We start from the raw sequence: 8,567 nt of genomic DNA on the forward strand, positions 1-8,567 counted from the left end.
ATTATATATATATAAGTATCTTAACATTTTTAATGTTTCAATTAAAAAATTATTTTTTAATGTTTACATTTAATATTATATATAACTATAGATTTAATTTTTATGTATTATGGTCAATTGAGTCTTAACTCGATTGGCTTGGGTATTGTTGCTAATGCAGGAGGACGTGGGTTCGAGTATGTTGAACTGTATTATCTTCCTATTTATGAGTTGGGGAGGAACTATAAGTAGTTTTAGGCATTGTCTCAAAAAGAGCAGATATGATCAAAACCTATAATGAGATTATTTAAAAAAATTATATGTTATAAATTATATAATATATACATATAACATATTATAAACAAGTCGATTGAGTCTTAACTCAATTGGCATGAGCATTGTTGCCAATGTAGGAGGACGTGTGTTTGAGTGCGCTGAAGCTCATTATCCTCTTATTTATGGGTTGAGGAGAAACTATGAGTAGTTTTAGGTATTTTGTCAAAAAGCTATAATGAAATTGTTAAAAAAAAAAATTATGAACAAAGGGTCGAGCTGAGTTCGAGCCCTGAATATTCAAGTTTTTTTCACTCATATTTGTGAATGGTTAATATAAACTCATTTTTAAGCTTAATATTTTTATTCAAACTATTACAAATTTTAAATAAACTTTTAAACTTGGAAAAATAATTTGACCTATGAGTATGGCTAAAAAAACATAATCATGTTAAAATGCTTGGATATCGTTGTTAATAAGGCATGGGTCAAATCGAAAAAATAGGCATGGGTGAAGCTTAAGATTTGGTTATATAAACATAAATTGGGCTTTTGGCCTATAATTTCAAACCTGAAAAATGAAGGATTATATCGTCATTTACCACAAAACCCTAAAAATCCTGAAAGCTAAGGTTTCGCATTTATAAAATGCCATTGCAACTCTTCTCCCTTGCCTACCTTTCAAGTCGTCTTCTCCGTTCCGCGACTTGTCTGTCAGTATTTTCTTTTTATTTCGAGTATAATTTTAGTTCATAGCGTGTTGTGAAATTAGGGACATCATGATGTATCCACGTTTCTCGGTTATGATTTTAACATTTTTATTTTATTTTCTTAAATTCTTTTGATTCAACGATCAAAGAGCTTTCTGACTACAGCGCTTGTTTGTGCCTTAATGAGCTTAATTATCTTTTTTTTTTCTAAGATTTATTTGGTTTCTTTTTTTAAGAGAGGGAAAAATGGAGGAAGCGATGATTATAAAAAATAATTCCTCGTTCTGATAGCTCGAAATGGGCATGACAGACCTCTTATTACACCCATAGAATCTGAGCTCCTCTACTCTCCTATATATATATATATACAGATCTTAGTGTTGTTTTCTTTTTTGTCGTATTAAGCTAATGTTTCTTTGTTTTTCTTTTAATTGCCATATTGAAATTTGAAAGCTGAGATTAGCATCCAAATTTTTACCCCACCTTGTAGTTTCCCCGTTTAAAATACTGCTGTTTGGCCGATAATCTCAATCTTACATAGGGGGTAAAAAAGCAATGTAGGTCTGAAGTATATTTATATTTTAAGATTTACGTATTTCTTATTTTTTTTTTAAATAAAATGTTTGATTTTAGAAATTCTTTATTGAACAAAATTTTAAACATGCCTTTGTTTTATTGGTGGAACAGTGTCAATGGATGGTTAAAAGGGAATGATGGCTAGGGTTTATTTTGTGGAAGGTGAAGGAATAGAGGGGAAGAAAATGAGAAGAAAATGGAGAATCAAAGACTTAAAAATATATTTAAAAAAAAAAAAGAAAGGGAAAAGAGAAGGGAAAAGAGAAGGGAAATTTTTTATTCAATCCTTTTGGTTTGATAGAATAAATGTATTATTGTCGGTTGCTGATTTGGGTAATTAAAAAGTTTTCATATTATTCTTGAAAACCCCATTTTAAAGATAAATGTTGATAGAATTTAATTTAAATATAAAAATTATCTAAGAAAATTTAGATTTACAAATTGTATTAATTTCAGCTGCCCCATCATTATTTTTATTATCAATTTAAAGATGAAATAATATAAACATTAATGTCTGAAATAAAATTTTTAAAATTGAATGATCAAAATAAGAATATAAGCATAATTGAGTGAACATTTATACAATTTATCTTAAATATTAATTAAACAAAAAACATTCTGAAATGCATAAAGTATAGTTTTACCTATATACAAGGGCGTAGATGGGCAACACCAGATTGCAACTTCTGGAACTGGCACTCCTTTGTAGTTGCAGAACATATGGGGGACGACATCGACGCCAGCCATGCTTTTGGTCGGCGACAGCGTCCCGGCCATTTATTTCCATTCCTTCCATGGCACCTTGGCTCAGGGTCAGTGCTACTGGTGGAAAGAGCTTCACTCCACTACTGATTTTCCTTTTTAAGGATTCATTCATAAGCCTAAAATATAGTTTTTCACTTTGGTATTTAATTTTACTAATTTTTTTTTCCATTTTAATATCTCAACTTTACTTTTAATACTTAAAAGCTATCAACATCGATGACATGCAAATGATGTGTCAAAAACATTAAAATATTGTACAAATTGGAAAAATTATTAAAATTAACAAAAAAATTAAAATTTATTTAAAAATATAAAATAATAAAAATTATTTAAATTATTAAAAAAGTTGTAAAAATCTTAAAAATTTAAATAAATTGTTAAAAACTATAAAAATTGTAAATTTTTAAAATGTAGAAAAATATTAAAATTTAAAAATTTGTGAAAACTCGTTATTTAAAAAAAATTAAACATTGTAAAAATGATAAGAATTATAAACATTATTAAAGAATTGTAAAAAACTATTATAATAAAGAGCACAATATTGTTAAAAAAGAAAAGTAAGTCGACACTACACCTTGCTGCTCCTCCACTAAATAAACCACAAAATATTAAAAGAAGACCCCATAAGTCTATACCCATATTCGCCATCTCCTAAATTTGGGGTTTCGACTTTTGGCCAAAGTTACACTAGGAATTGTTTAGAGTTTGAACACTTACCACAGTCTTTCTCCTCTTGAATCTGGATGCCTAAAAGGTAAAGGAATCGAACGCCAACTATTGAAAAGAAAAGAAAAGGTTGTTGGTCACAAAGAATCGACACCCCTATCTTCACCGATTTCGCTTTTGCGGCACTTCGCAGTAAATAGAGATAAGGGAAAGAAATAATAAATGAGTGGAGGAAAGTAATGGGCTGGTTTTTGAAAAGAAACGGAGAAAAGATGAGAGGAAAGATGGTAGATTCGGCTAGGGAAGAAAAAGAAGAGAAGAAAAGAAGAAAAATAAAACTAAAACAAAGGAGAAAACGGCACAGCTAATACCCTTCTGCCGAAATTACTAACCTAAAACCCTTCTGCTGAATTCCCCTCTCTAACCCCTTCCAAACGGCTAAGCTTTATCCTTCTCTCAAATCCCTAAAATCTCTCCCCTTATCCCTCCTTAATTTATGCATTTGACTTGATCCAACTCTCCTCTTACAGAATCCACTTAGGTTCCAACACTTACCCTTCCTGCACATAAAAATAAATACTCTTATTTGCCAACACAGGAATCGAACCTGTGTCCTCCTCTATGCTCCACACGCCACCTTTTTTAGGAGCTTAGTGGCGTCACCCTTGCCACTTCACCAAAGCTCTTTTGTGATACATTTTACCCACAACTTAATATAAGGGCACCTAGCCGTAACCCCTAACTCCTAAGTCCAAAATTTAAAAATTCTACCGGTTTTGGCCAACTCATGGGCCTTCCATAAGCCCATTTACATACCCAAATTATGAATTCCATCATCACATACCAAATTTTAGAAATTTACTTAAAATATCAAGAATCGCGAAAACCCGAAAATCGGGATGTTACAACTCTACCTCCTTAAAGAAATTTCGCCTCGAAATTTACTCGATCCAAACAGTTGAGGGTATCACGACGCATTGCCTCTTCGGTCTCCCTGTAGCTTCTTCCTTGCCATGGTTCCTCCAAAGTACCTTCACTAACGGATCGACCTCCTTCTCAACACATTGACATCATGATCAAGTATTTGCACAGTTCCTCTTCAAAGGTCAAATCCGACTGTACCTCAATTTCGAATCGCACGATATGAGTTGGGTCGAACGATATCGCCTTAGCATGGACACATGGAAGACATCGTGAATGCGATCCAGATTCGGAGGTAACTCTAGTGATAAGCCACCGGTCCTATCCGCTAATGATTCGGTAAGGCCCAATAAACCGTGGGCTCAACTTACCCTTCTTACCAAATCTCAAGATCTTCTTCCAAGGCGAAACTTTCAAAAGACCATGTCTCCCATCGCATATTCAATATCCTTACGCTTCAGATCGGCATAAAACTTTTGTCGATCCGCCGCCTCTTTTAACCTCTTCCTGATTACCTTAATCTTGTCTTCAGATTCGCTACCAACTCGGTCCAAGTATTTGCCTTTCCCCCAATTCGCCCAACAAGTAGGCGAGCGACACCTTCGCCCATATAGTGCCTCATATGGAGCCATCTCAATACTTGCTTGATAACTGTTGTTATACGCGAACTCCGCTAAGGGCAAATGGTCCTCCCACCGCCTTTAAACTCAATAGCACAACCCTCAACATATCCTCTAAAATCAATAACCCTCTCGATCGCCCATCCGATCGAGGGTGAAAAGTCGATTGAAATCCAATCACGTTCCCAATGCCTCATGCAACTTCGCCAAAATCGAGATGTAAACCTTGGGTCTCGGATCGAAATTATCGATCTTGGCACACCATGCAACCGTACTATTTCCGCCACATACAATCCGCCAACTTCAAGTGAGTAATCGGTTCGGACAGTATGAAATGAGCGATTTCGTGAGTCTATCCACAATCACCCAAACCGAATCCTTCTTAGAAGGTGTCAACGGCAACCCACTCACAAAGTTTATAGTTACCCTTTCCCACTTCCAAAGTGGTATCTTTACCGGTTGTAACAATCCCGAAGGTAGTTGATGCTCGGCCTTCACTTGTTGACATGTCAAACATCTTCTTACAAATTCGGTCACTTCTCGCTTAAGCCCAGGCCACCAATATTGCTCTCGCAAGTCGCGATACAACTTACTCCCCCCTGGATGCATAGCACAAGGTCCATTATGTGCCTCTTTCAAAATCATCAATCTCAAGTCGGAGTCTTTCGGCATACAAATTCTTCCTCGAAAACAAAGAACTCCCTCACTATTTAACCCAAAGTCAGGATTCTCCCCCTTCTCAACTTGCTGAAACCGAGAAACCAACGCCTCATCCTCCAACTGTTGCTTCTTAATTTTTTCTACCCAAGTCGGTCTTACTTGCAACTCCGCCAATAAACTTCCGTCGTCATACAAACTTAGACGAGCAAACATCGCCTTTAATTCCGCCACAGCCTTTCGACTTAGCGCATCAGCCACGACATTCGCCTTACCTAGATGATACTCGATCGAACAGTCATAGTCCTTTAACAACTCTATCCACCTTCGCTGCCTAAGATTCAGCTCCTTTTGAGTCAGCAAGTACTTAAGACTCTTGTGATCCGTATATATGATGCATTTCTCTCCATACAAGTAATGCCTCCATATCTTAAGTGCAAAGATTACCGCTGCCAATTCCAAGTCATGCGTAGGGTAGTTCACCTCATGTGGCTTAAGCTGTCGTGAAGCATACGCGACCACTTTACCCTCTTGCATCAACACGCAGCCCAAACCTACATGTGACGCATCGCTGTACACAGTGAAATCCTTACCAGACTCTGGTGAATCAAACCGGCGCTCAGTCAAAACCTTCTTCAACTTCTCAAAAGCCTCTTGCTGCTTATTTGTCCAAACAAAAGGTGCTCCCTTCCTTATAAGTTTCATTAACGGTGCTGCCATCATAGAAAATCCTTCCACGAATCTCCGATAATAACCTGCCAACCCCAGAAAACTTTGAATCTCTGTTACCGACTTCGGTGGCTTCCATTCCAAGATTGCTTCAATCTTTCGAGGTCCACCTTGATCCCTTCAGCAGACACAACATGCCCCAAGAAGGTAACTTCCTTCACCAAAACTCGACTTACTAAACTTTGCATAAAGTTGCTTCTCCCTTAACACTTGCGATTACTACGAAGATGCCCATCATGCTTCTCTTCCGCTTCCGAATACACCAAGATATCATCAATAAAAATGACTACAAACTGATCCAAGTATGGCTGGAATACCCGATTCATCAAATCCATGAATGCTGCCGGTGCATTAGTCAACCCAAATGGCATTACTAGAAACTCGTAATGACCGTATCGAGTCCTGAACGCCGTCTTATAAATATCCCCTCTTTAACTCTTAATTGATGATATCCAATCGAAGGTCGATCTTAGAAAACACCGAGGCTCCTTTTAATTGGTCGAATGATCATTGATTCTCATAACGGATACTTGTTCTTGATAGTCGACTTATTCAACCGCCGATAGTCAATACACATTCGCATAGTCCCATCTTTCTTCTTTACGATCAAGACGGTGCTCCCCACGGGAAACACTTGGTCTTATAAACCTCTATCCAATGACTCTTGAATCGAAGCTTTCAATTCTACCAACTCCTTTGGTGCCATCCTATAAGGCGCAATGGACACAGGAGTGTTCTGTAGTAAATCGATTCCAAACTCGACTTCTCTGTCGGGGTAATCCAGGAGTTCATCTGGAATACATCCCGAAATTCCTTAATAGTCCTAACCGACTCTACCGTTATCTCCTCAAGTCCCGTTTGACTTACAAGGGCCAAGTACGCCTCACAACCTTTCCAAATCAACTTCTCGGCTCTTAAAGCCAAAACAACATTGGACAAATAATCCCTTCGTTCCCCTATGACCATTACCTCCTCATCTTCGGCAGTTCTTAGTACCATCCTCTTTGCCGCACAATCCAACATCGCCTTGTGCTTAGTTAACCAGTCCATTCCTAAGATAAGATCAAAATCCCAAAATGGCAGCTCCATCAAATCTCCTTCAAAGATTTTATCTTGTGTCACTAACGGTACTGCCCTAAAAATTTTATCTACCTTAACCAAATGTCTCAATGGACTTATCACTGATACCCCACTCACAGTCTTCTCAGGAAGCACATCCAAAGCCCCAGATACATCACAAGCAACATACGAGTGGGTAGAACCTACATCAATCAAAGCAGTATAAGGCATGCTATGAATGAAGAACGTACCAGTTATAACATCAGGAGCGTCACCCTCCTCACGATGTCGTGCAGCATAAACCAACGCCGGTTGTCGAGCTTCAAGATGTCCAAGACCTCCGCCAGTGCCCCATGTCCTCGCCCATTACCATTGCCACCTCTACCTTGCCCACGACCCTCTGTGGTGGTAGTCCTCCTCGCCGTGGTTGGACATCCCTTTGCTCGCCGCTAGCTCTGAGCTGTCCTCCGAGGACACTCTCTCGAACTTATGCTCCTTAGACCCACATCGAAAACATGCTCCATTCGCTTCAAAGACTCCCCATATGCACCTTACCACAGTCCCCCGCAAACTGCGGTCTATAAGTATTTATCGCACTTGCTCGACCTGGTTCCTCCATCCTTGCTCTTTTAACATTTCGATTCGCGGCACTTGAGGGTCTAAAATCCTCTTGAATCTGGTCGCTCCTTCTCACGATTCTCGCTCATCACACTTCACCTCCTCGGCTATTTTAGCCTTTTCTACCAATGCAGCAAAACCACACTCCTCGTGGAGCTATCAATATCCTAAGCTCATCGCGAGACCATCCTCAAATCGGACACTGCGCTCATATTCGGTTGCCACTATGCCACTAGCATATCGACTCACCTCAAAATTTCGCCTCATATTCTCGCCATGTCTTATCACCTTGAGTCGATTTAAGAATTCCTTCCGACGAGCATCCACATAGCTTGCTCCAACATACCTCCCTTTAAAAGCGCTTTTGAACAATTCCTGTGTTACTTGCTCAATCGGGTACTCTCCCTTACGGTGATCCACCATCGGTATGCCTCGTCACATAGCAAATGACACGCTCCTTTCACTTTTGCTCCACCGAGCGCCTAGATCGTCCATGATCCGCTCTCTGCCTCCATCCAATATTTCGCCACATTTGGGGCTACTCCAGATACACCCCTAAATACTTCGCTCCGTTGGTCTTGAGTCGCTCCAATATAGACCCCCTATTCACCGTCCCAGTACTAGCTCCAGCCACTCTTTCTAAAACCCTTAACATGGCTTGGGATAAAGCGTCATCCCTCGCAGCTCGATCATAAGACCCAGTCTCCGTTGCTTGCGGCACAGATGGCTCCTCAGCTAGCCTATGCCCTGAGGATGAAGATTCAGCTTGCACCCTTCCGCGACCACGTCCGAGGCCTCGTCCACGAGCCCTTCTTATACTCATTTCGAATTTTCTGTTTACGAGTTTTATGAAATTAGTATAATGTTCCACTGTTTATTAAGAAAATATCTTATGAAGATATAGCAGTTCAAGGATTGTTTTCGTATCATCGTAGCCTAACTACAGTCTCATTCCTACCGTTTGCAGCTCTACCCTAGCTAAAGTATCATAGTA

General features: G+C 38.9%; 1 non-coding gene across 1 annotated transcript; it reads left to right on the top strand.

Annotated features, from left to right (window-relative positions):
• The first annotated feature begins 1,211 nt into the window (after nt 1-1,211).
• LOC128284600 (small nucleolar RNA snoR8a) lies at nt 1,212-1,304 on the top strand. Its single transcript, XR_008275025.1, has one exon. It is a non-coding gene; the product is annotated as a small nucleolar RNA snoR8a (small nucleolar RNA).
• Nucleotides 1,305-8,567: the final 7,263 nt, after the last annotated feature.

This window comes from Gossypium arboreum, chromosome 11, assembly GCF_025698485.1.
Source record: "Gossypium arboreum isolate Shixiya-1 chromosome 11, ASM2569848v2, whole genome shotgun sequence".
NCBI lineage: Eukaryota > Viridiplantae > Streptophyta > Magnoliopsida > Malvales > Malvaceae > Gossypium > Gossypium arboreum.